Below are 24,009 nucleotides of genomic sequence, written 5' to 3' on the forward strand. Positions count from 1 at the left end.
CAGTGTCAAACTGACATCATTAGTCAGGTAATAAGAGAAAATAGTCATGCTTCAGGCTCTCAATGAATTGGGCTTCAAATAGGCCATATTTTGGTGACTGAAGATGGTGGGCAGGCAGAACAAATCACCCCTCCCTCTCTCCAGCTTAACACTGATTTTGCTACAGAGGCCAGTTGAATGGATGTTCTGGGGTGGCAGACGCCAAATGGGAGTGAGAACAGCTCAGCACTAACCCAGCCTCTTAGACACACTGGCACCGTGATTTTGGACAAGACTTTTGTTTTGTTTCCTAATTGGTGAAACCAGGGACATTAATGTTAGCCCTGCCTACATCATGGGGTTCTCTGGTTGAAATGGGATAATGGATGTGATAAAAGTTGTTGAAAACTGCAAAAACCCGCAGAAATATAAGGTACTATGTCTCAGACCAATGTATTATTATGTACCGTTTCCGAGGGGACCTTGAACTTGAACTTCAGCAGCAATAAACTTTAGGTATCAAGGAAGGAGGCATGTGCAAAAAAGAAGTGGTAGAAAAAGAAAGAAGAGCAGTCAGCCTGCTGGGGAGGTGGGCTAACACTCTTCATTGTGTGTTAGTCCGGCTATGTTTCATCTCTTTTTCTCCATCTCCTAAGTGGGTCCCAAATTTGACGACACTCCCCAAAGTACAGATTTGCAGCACCTCTACCTGCCACGCTGAGGCAATTCTACTTTCAAAAGAAGTTACTGGGAGTCTTGCTTATTCACATGTTGAATTAGCCAGTATGAAATTCTTTCTCAATGCTACCAATTCCCCTTTTCCTAAATCCTCCCCCAATAAACCAACCAACAAACTGCTTCTGATACATATTTTAAGAATGAGTTTCTTAGGCCAATATTCTACAGCAAGAGAAGGTGGGCTTTAGATTTGGTTATTCTACTACTGACAACTGTCACACTATTTACCTCACAGTGAAGAAATTTGATAGGAATAACACAAGATTGTGGTTTTAATTGACATTTTTTCTGCATCTGACAGCATGGACCAATCTGGTTATTTATTGCTGCGTGAGAAATCATCCCAAAATTCAGTGGCCTAAAACAACAAGAGTGAGTCAGGAGTCGGGAAGGGCTCTGCTGGACAGTCTGGCTCAAGGTCTACCATGCAGTCAGATGGTGGCTGGACATGGAGCAGTAGGGACCAGAGAAGCTGGGTACTGCCCAGGCATCTCTCTCTCTTGTTGTGATGCCAGGCCTCTCCATGTGGCTGGTTAGTTTGGGCTTCCTCACAGCATGGCAGCCTCAGGATAGTCAGATAGCTTACGTGGTGGCTGATAGCTTCAAGAGCTAGTAAGAAGCTGAGTTATCTTTTGTGATCTAGCCTTAGAAGTCACATTCCCTATTAGTCCAGAGAGCCAGGTTTTTTGAGGGGAGAAACAAAGGCCTCATTTCTCAATGGGAAGAGTATCAAAGTCACTGTGTAGGAAGGCCTGTAGGGTGGAAGATACTGTTGAGGAAAATATAGTCTGCCATATAGACTGACTGTATAAAGTTGAGATAAGTTGTAGAATGTCAATAATTATCCCTGATACTGATACTTACATACAATCTCTCCTTACTACCACCCTGCCAGTGATAGCTAACAGATCAGATAGTAACTTCTAGTTTGGTAAAACAGGCAACTATTCTGATGCCTTCTCTTCCCCTCCCCCTTGTGCCTTAATGACTTAATAACACTTGTTAAACTTCCTAAAAATCTCAGGCATCCAATTCTGTTCTGCCATATTTACGTGCCTCCGTCCCTCAGGGCACTGTGCATATACATCTGTGGCTCCCCGGGCTCCCCATGTGCTCCCACGGCAGCTGCACTAGATATGAGTGATTGGCATTCCACGTCATTCCAACCCCATCTTGGTGCCTTCCAGTACCAAAGCCCAGAACCTAAAAACATTTTCGAGAATCCCCTGCAGCTCGGATTATGCACATGATGCAGGGGGCCTCCACCAGGTGTCCTTGCCACAAGATTTGATGGGGAGGCTGTGGGTATTAGTTTCCTACGGCTGTTATAACAAATTACTACAAATTTAGTGGCATAAGGTGACACACAATTATTAGCTTATAGTTCAGGAGGTTAGAAGTCTGAAATGGGTCTCACTGGGCTAAAGTCAAGGTGTCAGCACAGGTGTGTTCCCTTCTGGAGACTCCAGGGGAGAATCCATTTCCTTGCTTTTTCTAGCTACGAGAGGTCACCCACATTTCTTCTCTTGGTGCCTCTTGCTCCACCTTCAAAGCCAGCAATGTTGCATCTCTCTGACCCTTCTTCCATAGTCACATGACCGCAGCTGGGAAAGGTTCTCTGCTTTTAAGGACTGATGAAATTAGCCTGGGCCCACCTGGAGAATCCAGGATAATTCTAAGGTGCTTGACTTTATCATATTTGCAAAGTTCCTTTTGCCATGTAAGGTAATCTCTTCATTCACAGGTTTCAGGGATTAGGACATGGATATCTTTGGGGGGGGGGTGACGACACATTATTTTGCCTACTATGCTATACTTCTGCCTTTTCTGTTGTCACCACTGGCAACCACCTTCATGGACTGTCTGGCTTTTCTGTGGTGCCTTCCTGGCTGGCTGTTTCCTGATCGTGGCAGTGGCAGCCTCATTCTGGAGACAGTAGCTTCCTAAATCAGCAGGCAGCATCTTGATTATTGATCAGGCAGTGACTCCATTACAACACGACTTTCAAAGTTGTTACAGAGAGCTCGACCTAGGGTGTGTTTCCCTGGCCTTCCGGACCTGACAATTCCATAAGTCATTTTATATCCTTTCTGCTGAGTGGATTCTGTTGTCTGCAACGGAACCCCGATGCATGTTCTCAGTGCTATATCCCTGTGTGTGTCTATCTCTCTCTTTTCTAAGCTCCAAGTATTTCTGAACCATCACCAAGACAACACTAAATTATATTACAATTTCGGAAGATACGGATCATTTCAAAGTGGCTAAAACGCTGCTAGATAACTTTATAAATGAAAAGTATGGCACTGCCGTTCAAGGGTTACCTGGTACTTATACTGGAATCTTCATTTAGGGAAGTTAACGTTGAACCTCCATATATCAGCAGGGTCACATTAATTAGAAGGTAGACTGTCACAGTTAAGGCCAAGACCAAGTCACTCCAGGCCTTCATATATAGCAAAAAGTAGGGAAAGCAAATGCTGTACTGGGAATAACCTCTCAGGAGTTGCACTAGCTCCAGGAAACTGTCACTTTGGATTTATTCCCCCTATTAGGGGAAGGAAAAACCATGTGCCCTTTGTGTTCATCTGTATTACTTTTGTATTTGTGAGGTACCCTCCCCCCACCCCGCTCTTGCCTCTCTTCCAAAAGTCCTCCCAGAAGACAAAGAAAGAAGGAGACCAGCTTGAAGAGAATGGAGTCATTGTTCCTTCAGTTCCTTCCTGAAAAATTTGTTTGAGAAGGAATAGATCACTTCCAGCGCTAGAGGTGAAAGCCACAGCATTAAACCCCAAAGACAAGTGACTTTATTATACAAGAGTTACAGGACATGGTTCTTCTGTACACAGGTTGTTTTACGGGATTGTCATCGCCAGCCTCGTTTTAGCACCATCACCATTATTAATAGCCTTATTTCATAATCGTGCCCATCTGACCTTTGCCAGGCACGCCGCCTCACTATTGTGAACTTTCCTACCTTTGGTCTTGATCTTAAATCTAGGTCACAGGCAATGAATTCACATTTGATGCCTATGATCTGCTAGGCAGCACGCAAGCCCTGAGGATCCAGGAACGAACAAAATAGACCCTCTGTGCCCTCAGGGAGCTCACCGTCTTCCTAGTCTTCTTATCTGGTGAGTCTTCCCTTTTCCCTTCCATTTATCTGTAATCTTACCATAGGCACAGATGAAATCTTCACTGGCTACTTCAATCACAGCCTTTCTCTCCTTCCTCTGACTTCTCACAGCCCTATTTCTAGGGTGACCAAACTGGAATCCTTCTGAGTGAAAGGGGTGCTATTAATAATTATGCTGCAACAACAGATGTATACAGGGCAAACCAAGACATGTGTGGACAGCACTCTGTCCAACACAGTTGGGTTCTTCCTCCTTCTCTACCAGACCGTGCACTTCCTAGAAGGTATAATCAATATCTTACACTTTTATATTGAATGAAAAATCTAACTTTGGCCAGATCCAAGTACTCCCGTAAATTACAAAACACTGAGGACTTGGACTTCCAATGCACCTCAGAAATAAAAATACTTGGTAATCACTTTATTATATTTTTGAATGCTAAATGGTGTGAAAAACATTCCCTTTGTCTAAGACTCTGCCCTCCTTGGTCTGGCAGAGAGCTCGTTTTGATCTTATGAAATGCAACATAGAAATATTGCACCTCATTTGCTTTCACTGTTGAAAAGAAATCTAATTTTCTTTTTTAATTAGTGTGATAGACATGTGAAAACATTCATCTCCTCCACGCACTGCTCATCAGCGTCATGTAAACCATGCACACAAGAAAGTAAGTCGGAGTGGCTTCTTTTCTTGATGGTGTCCAGGGAAGGCACCCCAGCATTGGGCCATGTGTAAAATGATCTTTTCTACATAGCCAGCCACATTCTGAGAAAAATATCTATTATTATTTGGGAATACTTCCAACTAAGGTGGGATGAGTGTACAGTGACCAAAAAACAAAAAACAAAAACAAAACGAAAAACCGAACAACAACAAACCTTGGCCATTCAGCCAGAGAGGAACTTGGTGGCCTCAGAGGGGAGATAGGAAGAGGGAGGAGGATGTGTGGGTGTTTCGATATTAATTCATTCAAGATCTGTGCATTGAGTGCTTTTGTTTAGTTGAAGCGGCTGGAAGGCCTCCACGTGCACAATGGGGAGGTTTTCATTTTCAGGGGGAAAATGTTGTGCGGAGAAGCTGTCTAGAAGGATATGATTTTGAAAGCGGAGAGGAATGAAGCCAAAGGAGGGTTCCCTCCAGATGAAAAGGCACATAGTCATAATCGTTCTCCTTCGTTGAACAGATCTTTCAAATAATCACTGTGGGGTGTTTACATGACAACTGCTTTACGGAGCCATCCCGTGTCTAGGTTTGCCTTTGGGGAACCAATTATGTGCTGCTGGCCTATCTGTACCTCCTCTCCCCACCCCCAGCCCCAATTCCCTTGCTTCACTGTCTGTTTTCAGCTGGTATTCTTTTCTGGTTGAATGGCCACAAACACAAGCTGTCTATCTCCTCCAGCTCGTGGAGTTCAGCTTGGCAGATGAAAATAGCCTTGGTAGAGGAGCTGTTCAGAAGCACGAGGCCCTGCTCATGGCCACCAGGGCAGAGAAGGCCCAAGTGGAAAGTCACATCTGCCATTGCCCAGAGAAGCACCCACTGCATAAACAAAACAGACTTTCACTTGACCGCCACCTCCTCCCAAGAAAAGGCAGAAGCTGGTTTTAGACTTCTGACTTCTTTGCAGAATAGAAACAAGACAGCTTTTTATCTTTTTTCCCCAACCCACTGAATGAAATGAACAGTAAAAATAAAACACTGGTTTGCAAACGCTTCAACCCCAGGGACTGTTGTTCGCCCGATTCTACCATTTAACGTGAAACGTGCAGGCTGTGCTGCTCACCCTCCAGAACTGCCTTTGTCTGTGTTTTAGTCTCTTGACACCAAGGGGTGAGCCAATAATCTGTGAATTAACCCAAAATATAGCAGAGAAGTGACTTGGTTATATTCAGAAGTGAGCATGTGGTTGGTATCACAGCTGGGCTGTGGGGTTTAACTACACTAGGGATGTATCCATTTAGCAACCTCAGACTTAGGGCAGGACACCTGGCCGTCATCGGCAGGGCCCCAAGTCAATGGACTTCAATACTAAAGAGTAGAATTTGATATGAGTTTAGCTACCAACACCTGTAGATATAAATATCTCCTTCCCAGGCCCCTTGGTTTCTCCAGGTCACACCTGAAAAGGGATGGGTCCCTTTTCTGCTGGAAATAATTTGACTTTGCAGTCAACAAAAAGAAAGAGAGCCATTGTTGGCACTTGTGTTCGGGTACCCAGAATTCTGTGCAAGTCCCTAGTGCAGGCTTTTATTAGCTTTTCCTCGCTCTAGCTTGGTATTTCTTTATATTTATACATAAGATAAAATATTTAAAGCAAAAATCTCACACTGGATTGGCAGAGGAAGAGAGAAGCAGCACCCATTGGGCGCCTTTCGGAAAAGCAACATATGCAGTACAGATTCTCCAGTATTCAGGTTTTCAGATGCTTGGATGCAGCAGATTTTTGGACAAATATATCACCTTCCTGGGGAACAGACAGGATTAGGCAGTATCTCTACTGAAGGGGGAGCTGGGCACAAGAGGCTGAGCCTGAGGGCTGGGCTACCAGGGGCGGTGAAAAGCAGGGAGGCCCTTTCCTCTAATGGCTGTTACCCTGAGTAGACACACCCCTGCGATTTGCTCCTACAGAAGGTTAGCCACTGGCTGCTTCCTAATTAACCACTGGAGAGTAGCCTGATGATGCTCCTTCTTGAAGAGTTCACAGCTGACATCCCTTGCTTGGAACAGCAGCTAAAACAGTCTGATGGAGACACAATGGAGGTAGAGGGTGGATGGGTGGGGATTAGAGGGAAAACTCAGAGGCTGGTCCAAAAAGGCTGGAGGAGGAAGAGGAAGAGGGGAAATAGGTGAATAGGAATATCCTGGGGTGGGGGTGGGTAGGAGGAGAGGAACATTCTCAGAGCCAGATAACCCTGATAGAAAACAAAAACGAAGAAGTGATCACGTGTCAGATAACAAAGGGGCAAATGCTCACAGAAGATGCCCAGTCCCATACGGAGCGCCAAGTACAATCTCCTTGGGAATGGGGGCGACGATTAGTCCCAGCCCTAGAACTTCAACCAACTGCATGGCTGTGAGCGTGCAGGAAGTGGGGAGCAGGGAGGAAAGACGGACCCAACATGTTTTCCAAGACAATCATGATTGTTTCCCCCGGAACCAAAAGCTTAAACGTTTCCTCTCTGTCACTCGAGCAACACGTTGGTATCTTCAGGATAAGAACCTTCCACGCTGCCAACATCCCCTCTGCACCACCCCCGCCCCTCCCCCCAACAAAATCCGCCCGGTTATCTTGCTTTTCCACTTGCTCTCTTGCTCCTGCGGGAGCTGTCACTTCGCACGAGGGACTGGCACAGCGCTTCTGCCACCTTAACATCTGGATGGCTTCCGCTTTTCTAATTTCCAGCAGCACCTACTCCCTTCTAACATGAGGTTCTCTATCCGCTCCCCACTACCCTGGGGGAGGGGGACAGGAGGTTACAGTCTCGCGGTAACAGAGTTGCAGATGCTTCTCTTCTCTAGACCATCTCCCAAGCCACAGAAACTTGCAGGGGTGCTCCGGTCCTCAGGTGCATCATCACCCACCCCACTCCCACTCCCCCCCCCGTTTTTCCAGACACTGGTTGGCATCAGTGCAACAAATTTCTCCTTCTTGCCCCTCCTCCCAATTCTCATCCCCCCCGTCACCCCACATTGCCAATTTGTAATTCAGACATGCGGGGATGAGGCTGGTTCGTTGCCAAGCTGAATCCGGGCAGCCTGGGGGCAAGTTGGGACCCCAGAGACTGCGATCTCAGCCCTGAGCTGGACTCCCCGTGGGCGCTGAGGGTGCCGGAAGTCGTTCGGTGGCAGCCGGCAGCTCAGGACCCGCATCCCGGGGCGCTCTCACCCCCCCCCCACCCCGCCCGCCACAGGGCACCTAACGTCCGGCCACGCGTGTCCTAGCCCAGAAATGCTCCAGCCGCCGGGCACTGCCGGGGGCCCCTTACCATCTTCTGGGCCGGTCCCTCCACTCTCCTGGGCATCCCTCGGTTCTGACTGCAAAAGTGCTTGCGCCCTGCACCGCTCGGCAACTTCGCGTCTCTACCCTGTGGGCATCAGAGACCCGAACCCTCCCAGACGAAGGAAGCCGAGGACGCCCCAGTCCCAACGGCTCCTTAACAGGCAACACTCATGCAAGCCGAGGACACCCTCGCCACACAGACCTCACTCGGGTTGTCAGCAAAATCAAGCAAAAAAGAACAAATAAAAAGGTGCTCATACCTAAAGACGAAGGCTCCTTGTCATGACAGGAGGACACTTGAGGTCTCCGGCTTAGAATAGCAGCCTCCGTGCCAATGCAATGCCCCGGGCCGCCCGCACCTCCGGCTTTGCAGCTACCCTGAGCGCGCTCACTCGGCTGAAGGGACAAAGGGTCGCGGGAAGCAGTCGGGTCCCCGCGTCCAGGCCCCGGCGCCGGCGGCCCTCCCACGTCGGCTCCCGGCAGCTGCGGCACGGGCAGAAGTTGCGGGGCCGGCAGCGCGTGGAGCGAGCGCGGCGGCCGCGCGGGGGGCGGGGAGCGCGGAGCGCGCGGGGGGCGGGGCTCGGCCGAGGGGCCGGCGGCGTCACCCGGGCGGGGAGGGGGCGGGGGAGCCAGATGCTTGACAGTTACTTCAGCCCAACTCCGAAGGGTGAGCTTTGCTGTCTGCGTCCAGCGGATCGCCGCCACGCCGAGCTCCTTGGCACTAGCTGGTGTCACCGCTTTAGAGTCATCCTTGGAATTTGCGCAGGAGACCGAGTGCATCGGAGGGAGAGGGCAGGGGAGAACAGCCGAGGCCATGAACGGCCCTTTCAGCTAACCTTTTGGTACTTCAAAGAGAGGCTGTGTATTGAAACAATGCGCTGGGGCGACTCTGGTGGTGGTGGTGTGTGTTGTGTGTGTGTGTGTGTGTGTGTGTGCGCGTGTGGTGGCGGGTGAAGTTGGTTGCCCACGGCATGACGTTTGCTTTGTATGGGCTCTCCTCTAGGGCCTGTTTGAGCAGAGAGATCTCATAACAATGGGGAGAAACAGAGTTGTTGTTTTTTTTTTTCTTTTAATTTTGTTTTGGTGGATTTGAACTATATATATAAAGGTTTCGTTTAGGAAAGTGTGGATATGACAAAGACATTCCATAGAAAGAGTCTTTGGAGTCGAAATTGTCCAAGACAGGGAGTCTACAAAGACCCAGAGACAAGGTCTCTGCCTCCGTCCTTAAATAGGGAATCCCTTATACCTCAGTTTCCTTATCTGTAAAGCCACCATTCTGAATAAATTGTGTACGTAGAATATGTTAAATAGAATGGTACTGCAAGGTGCATCCGCCCTCCCCAGCTTGAAATTCAGTCACCTTGTGAGGGAGTAAGAGTCGATGAACATAGATATGAACCAAAAGGGAACATTTGAGGACACTGTGTCCTTATCCAGTTGTGATAAGGAGACTGCATCCTCAGGCCTGGACTCTAAGCCACCCAAATCATAGCCTAATCAATGACATCATAACCGACCAATGATACAACAGTAGGAGCAGATTGCGCTTGATGCCTAGAAAGGGCACCCCAAAGCCAGCTCTGGTCACCGTGTCTCTGCCTTCGACCATGAAGGGCAGCCTGAGCGGTGAGTGCCTTGACAGGCTGAACACTTCATGACAGCTGGATTTTTCCAGACACCCACCTCCCTCTGTCCTTCTTCCAACTTACTAAATAGTTCCTGACAGCACTCAGTCTTCCCACATACACTTTCCTTCAGAAGAGAAAATGTGTTGAGCACATGATACGAACATTCCAGTCTTCCTGGCAACTAACTCCTCGTATGTGTTCAATATTGGTATTCTGGTCAATATATGTGTCCCTAGTGAGTTTGGTTGACTTGACGTAATCCTTATGATGCTGAACACTACAGTTCATTGGCTATCTTCTTTCCTTTTTTAAAAAAATCTTTATTGGAGTATAATTGCTTTACATTGTTGCGTTACTTTCTGCTGCACTCAAAGTGAATCAGCTATATGTATACATATATTCCCATATCCCCTCCATCTAGAGTCTCCCTCCCACCCTCCCTATCCCACCCCTCTAGGTCATCACAAAGCATAGAGCTGATCTCCCTGTGCTACACAGTAGCTTCCCACTAGCCATCCATTTTACATTTGGTAGTGTATATATGTCAATGCCACTCTCTCACTTCGTCCCAGCTTCCCCCCCACCCCGTGTCCTCAAGTCCGTTTTCTACGTCTTTACTCCTGCCCTGCCACTAGGTTCATCAGTACCGTTTTTTTTTTTTTTTTTTTTTCCCCATTGGCTACTTCTTATACCCTAGATTCTGGAGCAGATACTTTAGAAGCACTGTATCATTTATTCCTGACTATAAGTCTGCAGTAGGTATTATTGCTCCCATTTCATGGATGGGAAAACCAAGATTCAAGGGAGTTAATGTGAGTTGTCCAAGGTGACACAATTGAATCAACTTTAGATAAATGTGCAAAAGCTGGGTTTTGGCACCTGCAAACATGGGTGGTAGTGGCCCCACTATCCTGTCTGTCATAGATCCTTGTTCTTCTCTTCATTCTGGACCTGGGTTCATCTCTGTTGTATCCCTGTTGATACTTGACAGCTGAGCCCAGGTTTTGTGGGTATTTCCTTACTCTCCTTTCTCGCTTCCTTTTACCTATCTGATGAATCCCCCAGTCCTTTTCAGCATCAATAAATCTGAAAGTCACAAAGGTCCAAACAGCTGCACAACTCCCATAGCACCCCTTGGCCTCTTGGTAGCTATTAAAATGGCCATAAATAAAACTGCTATTGAAACATTCATTCATACAATAAGTACTTGTGGAGAACTGAGAAAGGGACAGGAGATAAAAGAAAGAATGCTCCCCCCACCCCCACCCCTCAAAAAGATTACAACCTAAATGGTGATAATGACATTAAGAATGGGAGCTGAATGACATTGTTTAAGACAATGGTGAAATAGACCACAAGGCCAAGTAGGATTAAGTCAAATGATACACTCATCCCCCCACCCCCCCCACCCACCCGCTAAGTAAGCAAAACCAGCGGGAGAGAGAGGATGGAACCTGGATACTCTTCTTAAAAGATAGTTAGAATTAGGGCAAGTGAAAGAGAGGCAGTTCTAAAGGTAGATTGAGGCACTTTACAGAGGACTAAATGGGGTTCTAGGAATGATCTGCACATAAACAGCTTAGAGGGGTATTCAAGGCCCCACAGTGGGGCCTCATCAACTCATTCAGTTCATGGCTTTAAGTCATGTTCATGTGCTAAAGATTCCCAGATTTACATTCCAACTCAGAACTCTCCTCTAAGGTCAGATATCTGAGTACCTACCTAAAATTCCTGTTAATTTCCTGCTGGCCAATTCTTGATTCTCCTCCCCAAAAACCAAACCTGGTCCTCCCCTATACTTAACCATCTTAGTTAAAAAAATAAATAAATAGCACCAATATCCAACCAGTTGCTAGAGGGCCAGAAATCTAGAAGTCGTTACTGATGCCTCTTTTTCCTTTACCTCCCACACGCAATTCATCAACAAAACCTGTTGCTTTTGTCTCCAAGACACTTCTCATTCTTGGTTACTCTCTCCAGCTCTACTGCCATCACCCTTCTCTGAGATCCTTCATCTCTAGCCTGTATCGCTTATCTCCTTGCCTCCAGTTTTCCCTTCCCTAGAATCCATTCTCCATTGCAGCGGGCCAACTTTAAGATGGTCCTAAATGATTCCCACCCCCTAGTATTCACACCCTTGTGTAATCCCTTCCCCATGAGCGTTGAGTCTAGTGACTTACTTCTAACCAATAGAATATGGCAAATGGGCTGAGATGTCACTTTCATGATTAGATTATAAAAGGTTTTGACTTCTATCTTGCTAGCTGAATCTGTCCCTTGTTGGCTTCGATAAAGCAAGCTGCCATGTTGGAGAAGCTCATGTGACAAGGAACTGAGGTCCTCTGTTCAGTAGCCCACAGAAACTGAATCTCGCCATCATCATGTTAGCTTGAAAGTGGATCTGTCCTCAGTCCAACCTTCAGATGAGACCCCAGCCCTGGATGACACATTGATTGCAGCCTGAAGCTAAGCTGTGCCTGGACTCCTGACCCACAGAAACTGTGAAATGATAAGCATGTGTTGTTTTAAACAGCTGAATTTGTGACAATTTGTTATGTAGCAATAGATAACTAATACAGAAAGAGTAATCTTTAAAAATAAAAATTATGCTGTGGTCACTCTCCTGCTTAAAACCCTGCCTTCATTCCCCATTTATTATAGAATAATATCCAAATTCCACGCCAATGCTTACAAGACCCTGGTGAGCCAATCTCTTCTAGTCCTTCCAGCCTCACCCATGCCTCTGGCTTCCCTCTTACTAAGCTCAGGTTACTGACTCAGGTCACAAGGGCCTTCTTTCAGTTCCTTAAACATGCCAAGTCACTTCTAAGAGAGTTCTTCCCTGACCACCCACATCTTTAAGTATATCCTTCCCCTCAGTTATTCTTTTTGAATGCCCTGTGCCTTTTATAGCACCAACTGTAAATTGTCATGGTTTTCTTTACCTTTTTAGTTGTTCTTTGTCTCTTTTTCACTGGACTGTGAGATCGTAAGGGTAGAGACTGTTTCTGTCTTATATACCATATCCCCACAGAGAACAAGAGCTCAATAACTACTTACTGAATGAAAGATGAATAACTCTGCCATTCTGGAGCACACCTGTACTCTTACCTCGATTTTTTTATTACCTTGTGAACACCCCCCCCCCCCAGCCTATCTCCATCCATGTAGCCTTCACCCATTTCCTAATAGCCACATCTATTCATCAAGACCCAGTTTCAGTACTCTAGTTTGCATCTGTTTTTCCCAGATCTCTTGCCCCATTCCCTGCCCTCTCACTTCAGAACTTTCATAACATCTTAGCTCTTAACATCTCCTGAGATGCTGGGCACCTGCCACCTTGTATTACAGCTATTTGTGTAGAGTCGGATGGTTCCAAACATTTCTCCATTTACCTCACAGATATGCAGGAAAAGTCTTGGGAGAAATAAGAGCTACTGCAGATTAGCATCAGAGCTAATAGGCTACCTAGGAAAAATCTGGGGGGGTGGGAGCAGGGTCTAACACCTCCCCTGGAGAGAAGCAGACTTTCCATTTTCCCACTATATTAGTCTGCTAGGGGTGCCATAACAAAATACCACAGACTGGGGGGCTTAAACAACAGAAATGTATTTTCTCACAGTTCTGGAAGCTGGAAGTCCAAGATCAAGTTTCTGGCTGATTTGATTTCTGGTGAAGGTTCTCTAATTCATCTACCTCAAAAACTTCACTGATCAAAGCATTCAGAGATTCCCTGGTGAAGCCCTTAAACCTCATCCAGGGAAACAGTGAAGGCCAGAGCTTTTTAGGCATTGGGGTGGGGATGTTATAGAAAACTCTGCTAGTGTGAGAGTTTGTCACTCTTTAACACCAATGGAAAGAAAGATTCCCTCCAAAGGAGTAACAGCTTAACACAAGTTCCCCTCCCCCTGTCCCACCCATGTATCAATTTTAATTTAAAAATCCCTAGGTACAAATGATAGCTATTATTTCAACAAGCTATTATTTCAACTCAGGTGCCAGGCACTCTGCTAAGGGAAGGAGCCACAGAGGTAAATAGGAAAGTCATGGAACCCATCTCGGGGAGCCTGGTGGTGAGGACAGTGGTAAATAACTGAGGTGGGTGTTATGAAAGAGGAAGTACTATGGGTGCTATGGGAACTGTGATTATTTTTGGTGCCATAAAACAGGGTGTTTGAACTTCAGCAGCACTGAAAATGGTCTCTTCTAAAAACTGAATTTTATCCTGTTTTTCTCTCATGGGCATTTTTAAAGCCAGTTTTTGTTTAGGGAACAGAATTGGCAATGCCAGGCTGATTGTTCTTTGCGCCACCAATCAATCCTAGTAAATGCATAATTCATTAGAAGAAAGCAGAAGAGCATCCAAAGTGCAGCCAATTTAGTTTCCTCATTTAGAGCATCAGATATTTAATGCAGAATTCAGAACATGTCTGAAGACCCACTGCCATTGTGCAATGAAGTAGATGCTCTGATCAGAAGGTCCCGGAGATTTGGTTATATCTAGGGACCTCTATCCACTTATATTCCTATATATTCCTTCTGCCTATGATACTTCCTACTTCTACCTTTTTGCTCGGGCCATTTTCACTGCCTGGAAATTTTCCGCTGAGAATTGCCCATCACTTTTTCTTTTACCTCTGATGTTTGTCTCCGAAAACCCTGTCTAGCCTATAAAGCCCTGTTCAAACACTACCTCCTTCCCAATGCCTTCTTGGCCCTCTAAACCCTACCTGCATCCTCCTGCAAGTCCCTTGTGTGTCCCCTGAATAAGGCCCTATCACACACCTTCCTTCTGTCATAAATATTTGGTACACAACTCCTCATCAGTTTATAAATTCCTTGATGTCAGGAACTATGCTTAGTACCACTTACAGGATTGTAACCTCTATATTAATGAGCATAGAGAATTGTCAGTGAATATTGACTACGTTAGGAATGAGAGCATACAGTGCCCCTGCTGCCTTCTGTCACCTTTTCTCTTGGAAAAAGTGCATAACAAGCCTGTATTTATTGACATCAGAGCTGTACCTACAGAAGTATGTTTCCACCTGACAAATGACACCTGGGTCTTGCTTGCTGCTTTCTGAACTGGTGAGAGCAAAACCCCATTTTCCTTTGCCCATGTCTGGTACTGATGATAAGGTCCTCAAGGGAGTAAACATCTCAAGCTGTTGTTTTCTTACCATTGTCACATGCATCTGCTTGCACAATGGGAAACTAGTTGGGCCAACACCCTTAGCATTTTAGTATGTCCCAGGAGTGGATGTCCCAGGGGGGCTGAAATCAGGCCTACGCATTAAGGCAAATGATCCCAATCTTAAACCCTGCTTTCACCCCCACTTCCAGCTTCTGTACCAAGTGACCTGGAAGTTGCATGGGTGGAAGATAGTCAGCAAAATGTTCAAGGCTGACAGGAAATAAAACATGTCTTACATGTAGCAAACAATCCCCTTCTGTCCAGCAACCTGAGATTGGATTTCTCACACATTATTATTATATTACATGTAGAGGTCATTTTCTGCAATAATACAATCTATAAAAATCACTTCCCAATTTTTTGGTCTCAAGACCCACTACACAATAACATAATCTAGACTAGCCATTTTATATAACATATATATATATATACACACACATATGTTTATGTGTATATGTACTTGGAGGGCATTATGCTAAGTGAAATACATCAGACAGAGAAAGACAAATACTGCATGATATCACTTATGTATGGAATCTAAAAAAAACACAACAAACTAGTGAATATAACAAAAAGAAGCAGACTCACCAATATAGAGAACAAACTAGTGGTTACCAGTGGGGAGGGTAAGGGGAGGGACATTATAGGGAAAGGGGGTTAAAAGGTACAAACTATTAGGTATAAAATAAGCTACAAGGATATAATATGGGGAATATAGCAAATATTTTCAATAACTATAAATGGAATATAACCTTAAAAAATTGTGAACCACTATATTGTACACCTGTAACTTATATAATATTGTATATCAACTGTACTTCAAATTTTAAAAAACTCACCTTTATATATATAACATAATCTAGACTAAACCCTCTTATATTTTTAAAAATTGTTGAGGACCTTGGGGACCCCCTGAAAGAGTCCTGGGAAACTTGATGGCTTCTCAGACTATATTTTGAGAACCTCTGCTCTAGACAGACAAACATTTTGGTAGAATATTAACTTTATAAATTCCTATAGCTCTGAACCCGGTAAGGCCGAAGGTAAATAGTATAAATCTAATTTAACAAATATTATTGCACAAAGATATTAAAAGAAGTATAAAATAATGCAGAATGAACGTAGAAGTGACTGGAAGCTATCACTATGCACGTGTAAACACAGTGCTAGGTACTTGACATGTAGACTCTTTTTAAGGTTCTAAAATGGACTTTTCCTTCATAATGAATCCCTTCCCTTTTCTCTCATTAGGGGAAACATAAAAGAAGAGATTTGTCTGTAAGGTTCTCCAAGGTGATTTATTTATATTGTGTCCCCGGGCCCCCTGAAGTCCCTGGCTTGCAGGTTGTCCCACGTGGCCCCTTCCTGTCCATTCACCACCTTTCTCTCTCCTGCTTCCCGCCCTGGAGGTCCCCAGGTAGGAACCACATCAACGACTGCCCTGTGATGTCCAGTAGGGTTTGGCCAATGGGGAGCGCCAACAGGAGATCGGAAAAAGGTAAAGGAGTGAGGTGAGGATATTAATTACCTGGCTCCTCCCTCTGAGGTCACATTGGGCTGGCTGTGCCCCTTCGTAAAAGACAACTGCTCTCCCCTCCACCCCCTCAAGGCAGCCCTCTCTACACAGCTCTCTCTCCTTGCAGATTCTAGCAACCTCTTCCTCTCCCAGCCTTTGGAGCCAGGTGGTGTTGGCCTCTCTCTGCCCTCTGGTTCCCCCACAATCCACCCACACCTCTGTAAGTCATCTCTTTGTAAATAAACCTTCTTGGAATTATTCTAATGGGAGCTATCAGTTTCCTGACATTGCCCTGACTGATACACATTAACAATAGTGTACTGATTATTGAAAAAAAAAAATTAAATCTGTTTTTATCCAGTCATTCATATTTTTAAAATATTTCTTAAGTAACTCCTTTAATTATTTTCATTTCTCTTTCAATTTTAGGCAAGATCTGTTGTTAATCTCGTTCAATTCCTTTCCTCCTTACTGTCCCCCAACGATGCACAAATCTTTTCGAAGTTTGGTCCCTCCCTAACTCATGAAATTGAGATCGTTAACTTCAGGAGGTGATTTTAGGAGGAATTACAGGCCCAGAAGCCATTTTACTTAACACTTTGTCACTGGTTGTTAATCGTCACCATCATCATGGACATTATTCTGGAGTCCAATTCACATCGGAAACAGGTCTCTGAGGTTAAACGGCTGTCACTACCATTCAAGCAAAGCTAGAGAGAGCTGGAGGGAGTATCAAGGTACCTTAGAACACAAGGGAAAGATTCTGAAGCCATGACAGAGGTTCCTCCTGGCTGTTCGCTCTTCTCCACAGCTGCTTTCATATTCCTGCTCCTGGGCCTTGAGTTCAGCTGCATGTTTCAAAGGCCAGGGCCGCCTCTGTGAGGCCTGGAAACCATTAGCTATCCCTGCTAGCTTCAGCGTCCGGTGCCTCCCCCTACTAACATACATTTTATGCACAATCGGGATACTGGATACAAAGCTCCATCCCCGTGGGCCCCGCACAGTTTCACTTTGCAGAGGTGAAAGTGGAAATCTGACTCCTGCAGCCGGGCTTGCTCAACCCACAAAGCCTTCTTTGGTAGCAGGGACGAGACCTGGCCCCACTTCCCCTCTTTCCTTCTCTGCTCACACACAACCCACGTCCCTGGCAGCTTCGGATAGGAGCCGTGACAACAGGACAGGGCGCTGTTACCCTCCATAATTAGCCAGGCAGGCAAGGCTGCTGTAATATCACAGCATTGACAGAGCTCTCACACCTATTAAATTATTCACGCCACCCAAGTGTAATCGGCTGTCACGTTCGAAATAGGTCATTCGCACTAAGGCTGCTTGGAGGTGAAAATTTCACAGGGATGGCAACAGATCCAAGTGCTTTGGTTTCAGCCGATCTCCAAAGAAAGGGGCTGCTCCAAGCAATCCCCTATTAAATACCTTTCATTGAATCGCAGTTATGTTTTCATGAGCAGCAGCAGGAAGCATCTGGAACAGCTGTCTGCTGGCAGGCACGAGAGTTGTGGGCTGGAAGGCTATATGTCAGCCTCTTCCTTCAATGACCCATCCTCAACGAGCCTCAAGGGGCTGCTTGAGGAAGATAAATCTGAACACCTGCTCTCGTTTGTTCTCTGCGCCCAAGACGGCAGCCGGGTCAGAATGAGGATGTAAGCACTGGGCAAGGGCAGGTTTTAGAAGAACGAACGCACACAGGCCTCTCTGAGAAGTGCCTCTCAGCCCTGGGTGCCGCATTGAAAGAGGAATTCAAGTTCAACAGCTGTGGGGCGTGTGCCCCTGCATTTCAGATCCTAATTCACAGACATTTGGGCCTCTTCGGCACTCAGGATACACTTGCCCTCTTGTTGGCATAGATATACTATTCAACTCAAGTGCCTGGTGGAATACAAATATTTGGCTGGCTATTGTAAGGTCTGGAGAATTACTGGCGTGTTAATATGTTCTTTTAATGGTTTTCGAGGATACGAAAGACTATCTTACAGGAGGAAGAACAATTTTCCCCTGGGATTAGAGTAAAGTAAGGTGACTGAAGACATAGTTCATGGGATTTGAGTTAAAATACAAGCAAATGTGCTGATTGCTAGCTCTTGACTGTTAAATGGATACGTGACTGAGGGAGGCTGATAAATCTCCTTGGGGAAGGGAAAAAAGGCAGGGAGTTTAGCAATGGGATTGACTCCTTGCCTGCCTTCTATTAGGAGAATAAGAATAAAAACCTCTAAAGAGGTTTCTTTCAGCTGAGGTGCTATGGATGTACAGCCTTGGAGCAAAAGGGCAAGAGATGTAAGCATTTTTTTTTAAATAGAACTTTATTGGAAAATAATTGCTTCACAATACCGTGTTAGTTTCTGTTGCACAACAAAGTGAATCAGCCATATGCATACATATATCCCCATATCCCCTCCCTCTTGAGCCTCCCTCCCATCCTCCGTATCCCACCCCTCTAGGTCATCTCAAAGCACCAAGCCGATCTCCCTGTGCTATGCTGTTGCTTCCCACCAGCCAACTATTTTACATTCGGTAGTGTATATATATTGATGTTACTCTCACTTCGTCCCAGCTTTGCCCTCCCACCCCATGTCATCAAGTCCATTCTCTATGTCTACCTCTTTATTCCTGCCCGAGATGCAAGCATTTTAACGTGGTGAGCATAGTACCAAAAGCAGAGCGGCCACGTGAAGATGGAAAGTTCATGGATGCATTTCCACAATTATTCTATGTATCAGAACAGTGCTCCCAAGGATGTTAAGCGCTCTCCGTCAAATATTCACCTTCAAGAAGGCTGCCCAGGTCTTCCCTGGTGGCGCAGTGGTTAAGAATCCACCTGCCAATGCAGGGGACACGGTTCGAGCCCTGGTCCGGGAAGATGCCACATGCCGCGGAGCAACTAAGCCCGTGCGCCACAACTACTGAGCCTGTGCTCTAGAGTCTGTGAGCCACAACTGCTGAAGCCATGCTCCACCGCAACGAGAAGCCTGCGCACCGCAACAAAGAGTAGCCCCCGCTCGCCGCAACTAGAGAAAGCCCGCACACAGCAACGAAGACCCAACACAGCCAAAAATAAATATAAATAAAATAAATAAATTTATTAAAAAAAAAAGACGCCTGCCCAGATGACCCACCGCTTCCCCTGATCTTTCCTTTAATTTCCTTTAAGTGTTTATGCACAGTTTGTTTTGCATTCTCCAACTCCTGGTTTTATGGAACAGCCCATATAGGTTATATAGCCCAATCCCCATAAGCTAGAGATAAATCTATGAATAATTCTCATTTATGCATATGCTGCTTTATCATCAACATTTCAACAGATATTCCCTAGTGCCCACTATTCTGGGTACTTGGAGTGGGACTTCATGAAGTCATCCACTATTTATATCTAAACTATCCCAAAGTGGACTCCTGCTTCCCCATCATGGCCATACTACCCCACTGCAAGCCTGCTTCTCCAGCAGCCTTCCTCATCTCAGTAAAGAGCAGCAGCATCCTTCCAGATGCTTGGGCCAGAGTCGTGGAGACATCCTTGGTAACACTTCCCTCCTTACCTCCAGAATTCAATCGGTATCAGGCCTGCTAAGTTCCCCACCAATTCTCTCCTGGACTGTTGCCATCCTCTCCTAACTGGCTTCCCTGCTTTTGCCCTTTATGCCCCCATTTTAATTTCCCAGACAGTAGTCAGAATGATCCTTTTGAAAGGCAAATCAGATTATGTCACTCTGCTCAACATTCACCAATGGCTCCGCATCTCCCATAGAGCAAACCCCAAATGCTTGCAATGGCCTGTAAAGCTTATAAGAGCTGGACCCCCTCCCTCCTAACAGAAACCTCTAGGATTGCAGCTTCTACTGCTCTTGGCCGTGCTCACATTGTGCTGCAGCCACACTGGCCTCCTGACTCTCCCTGGAACATTCTCCTGATATCCAAGTCGGTCCTGCGGTCCCTTCAAGCCTCTAGAGCCGAGTAGAACTGAATCTAGCACATGGTAGACTATCAACAGATAGGCTTTAAAGAATTAAAAAATACATCTTCTATCCCTATATGGTTCATAAGCTCCTGAGGGGCTGCATCTGCTAATTATGCTACTCCTTTCTAGAGGAGCCTCGGTAAGTGCTAATCCCAAAATATTTATGCAGAGATTCTAAAACTGATTCCCAGCTAGGCAGACATTGGTAGAAAAAATTCCCAGACCTCATTCTTACACATCCTGCTATGGAGGAAACAGTCTTTCTAAGACTGTGTCAGATATGCCCAGCCCTGGGCAGAATCAGCTCCCTGGGACCATTTCTATCTCACCTGGGTATTCAGTTCCCTGTTGTTAAGTTTACATGGCTCAAGAAAAAGCAACCTTTTTCAGACTTTCAGGAACTGCCTGGTTCTTTCCTGTTTTGTTTTGTTTTGTTTTGTTTTTTTGGTGTACCCATTCCTAACTCTTTTTTTTAAAATGTGGAAATATATATATGTTATATACATATGTAGATATAATACATGTAATGTAAGATTTACCACCTTGGGCTTCCCTGGTGGCGCAGTGGTTGAGAATCTGCCTGCTAATGCAGGGGACATGGGTTCAAGCCCTGGTCTGGGAAGATCCCACATGCCGCGGAGCAACTAGGCCCGTGAGCCACAACTACTGAGCCTGCGCGTCTGGAGCCTGTGCTCGCAACAAGAGAGGCCGCGATAGTGAGAGGCCCGCGCACCGCGATGAAGAGTGGCCCCCGCTTGCCACAACTAGAGAAAGCCCTGGCACAGAAATGAAGACCCAACACAGACACAAATAAATAAATAATTAAATAATTAAAAAAAAAAAACAGATTTACCACCTTAATCATTTTTAAGTCTACAGTTTAGTAGCATTAAGTACATTCACACTGTTGTGCAACCAATCTCCAGGACACTTTTCATCTTGTAACACTGAAAACTGAAGCTAGACCAATTAAACAACAACTCCCCATTTCCCCCTCTGCTTACCGCCTGGCAGTCACCCTGACATTTTCTGTCTCTATGAATTTGACTCTCTACACACCTCAGATACATGAAATCATACAGTGATGTGTCTGGCTTATTTCACCTATCTTAATGTCCTCAGGGTTCATCCATGTTATACCATGTGTCAGAATTTCCTTCCTTTTTAAGGCTGAATAATATTCCATTGCATGTATGGACCATATTTTCTTGACCCATTCATCTGCTGATGGACACTTGTGTTGTTTCTACCTTTTGACTACTGTGAATAATGCTGCTGTGAACATATGTACAAATATCTCTTCAAGACCTTGCTTTCAGTTCTTTTGTGTATATGCCCAGAAGTGGGATTGCTAGATCATATGTTAAAGAATTAATTTTAACTTTTAATTTTTTGAGGAACTACACCTGTTTTCCATAGTGGCTGCACCATTTTATAGTCTCATCAACAGTGTACAATGGCTCCTGAACTCTTTTTATAGTAAGATATTTTTCCCCTCCAGCAAGTTAGAACTGCTCAGAGATGCCTAATAGTGCTAAACATTCCAGCTCCTTCCAATGCTTAGCAACCAGGAGCCGAGTGGCCCCCACTGAACGAGCGAGGGTGTGTGTGGTGGTGCTTTTCGCTCTTTCCTTTGTGACTGTTTTGAAACGGCTTCCTTGTCTTTGAATTAACATGCAGGCTGAGTGGACATCCGCGGGTCTGCCCTACAGACAGAGGGCAGTGGGCAAGAGCCAGCACTGTTTTGGGGATGATCAAAGCTCTGCTAATCCCTTGTAATCTCCTAACGTAAAGGGGATATATTTCCAATTTGTGGTTTCTTTGAAAGATGCCCCCAAGGTTGGCACTGTCACTTTTTGATGAACTGGGAGACTTGGAGTGGTGTGTGTGCGGAAAAGCCAAGAAGACGGCCTTGAGTCATGTTCGTGCATCAGTCATCTCTTGCAAGGAGGTCCAAGGGTTTCAGATCTCGGGGACAAAGAACCCAAAGAGCCAAATGAGGAGGAGAGTGCCTTGAAGTCATGCAGAGGAGTAAGTGGGAAGGACCCTGGACACCTCCTGTGCGCCACCTTCTTTCACCTCATTCATCGGTGGGCTGGGAGAACCGGGCCTTAGTCCTCCTGTGTGTCTCCCCTTACATCATGCTGCCTTCTCTGCCCTCCCCCACCCAGCGCATTCTGTCTTTGGTTTTGTCTTGGACTGTTTGTTAATCTTTCATCATCCTACCAGTTGGTGTTACAGAGCAATGTAATATGGGGACATGTGTTCTCTTAAAAATAATATTTAAATAAAAATAAGAGGGGGGGGGTGGGCTTCCCTGGTGGCGCAGTGGTTGAGAATCTGCCTGCCAATGCGGGGGACACGGGTTCGAGCCCTGGTCTGGGAAGATCCCACATGCCGCGGAGCAAATGGGCCCGTGAGCCACAACTACTGAGCCTGCGCGTCTGGAGCCTGTGCTCCGCAATAAGAGGCCGCAACAGTGAGAGGCCCGCGCACCGCTATGAAGGGTGGCCCCCGCTCGCCGCAACTAGAGAAAGCCCTCGCACAGAAACGAAGACCCAACACACCCAAAAAAAAAAAAAAAAAAAAAAACCAGAAATTTATTATAAAAAAAATAAAATAAAATAAGAGGGGATAAATCTTCTCTTAAATGGGGATTTTAAAATGATAGGACCCTCTCACCAGACATGAAAAGGGGAAGAGCTAGTGGGAGAGATGGTTAAGAAACTCTCAATGACCTTAAGAGGCAAAATGATGGAACTTGATGATCTAAACCAGGGGTCAGCAGGCTTCTTCTGTAAAGAGTCAGATAGTAAATATTTTAGGCTTTGGGGCCAAGAGGTAAAAAATGAGGAAATTGTATACTTACATATAACAAGAGAGAAAACAAACTTTCACATTTTTTATGGACAAAATTCAAAATATAATAATTAATAATTGAGCTTTTTTTTTTTTTTAATAACACCAGTCTATTAAGGAGAAGAATGGAATTCTTTTTCTTTGGGATAACATCTTGCTTAATTGAAGTTCAAGGTCAATGTTCCCTATCATCAAATCGATTGTAAATGTCCGTCTTTTTGTAAAAACCATTTATGGCAGGCGGTACAGAAATAGGCAGTGGGCTGGGTCTGGCCTGCAGGTTTGCCATCTCCTGCCCAGGCCAAGAGGTGGGTAATGAGCTACCGACTCACTATGTGCAGTTTTCAATATTGCCTGGTAGCTTATAAAGGCACAGACATCTGTCTTTTGGGTGTATCATGAACGCTAGAAAGACACGCAGGGCTTTTTTCTGTCCTCTGCACTCTAGTCCATGGTGTAAATGACGAGATGTGCTGTCTTTTCTCATACAGAAGACGATGCTTCTGACCCAGCAGCAGTTGTCCTCCCAGGAGTGGGGAGGACCTGGGTTGACCCTCCCCAGTCTCCCCTCCTACACCTGGGACCATTTCCAGCCTGACCAGTTATGTGCCCTAGTCCTACCTTTTATTGAGTGGTGCTCAATAAAGATTTGGTGATTAGTTCACAGTGGGTAGATCCCATTAACTCGCTCTGTGTCCCATGAAGTATTATTATTAAACAACTGAACTAATGTTTGTCCTCCTGTAAACACATGTGCACATTAATATATTTACACACAAATCTACATAAACAGATTTCCATGATTTCTCCAGGAGGTTTTACCACTGAAAATATTTTAAAAAGCAATGGAAGTGAAAACAAAGCAAAACACCACTAGAGGAAACGCTGTAGAGGTTTTGTTTAAAATCTTAATTACTGTCCTAAAATGCCATTAACATATGTATAACTCAAGTTTCAATAAGTGTTATCTTTAAATTAGAAATGG

General features: G+C 45.4%; 1 protein-coding gene across 1 annotated transcript in view; it reads right to left on the reverse strand.

The window, feature by feature from the left end:
- RIPOR2 (RHO family interacting cell polarization regulator 2) overlaps positions 1-8,149 on the reverse strand; it is an 84,183-nt gene extending 76,034 nt beyond the window's left edge. The window contains exon 1 of the mRNA XM_061194881.1: positions 8,112-8,149. The gene's annotated coding sequence lies outside the window, so the exon portion shown is untranslated. The remainder of the gene's footprint in view (positions 1-8,111) is intronic.
- Between the last annotated feature and the right edge of the window lie 15,860 nt (positions 8,150-24,009).

Source organism: Eubalaena glacialis, chromosome 7, assembly GCF_028564815.1.
Source record: "Eubalaena glacialis isolate mEubGla1 chromosome 7, mEubGla1.1.hap2.+ XY, whole genome shotgun sequence".
Lineage (NCBI taxonomy): Eukaryota > Metazoa > Chordata > Mammalia > Artiodactyla > Balaenidae > Eubalaena > Eubalaena glacialis.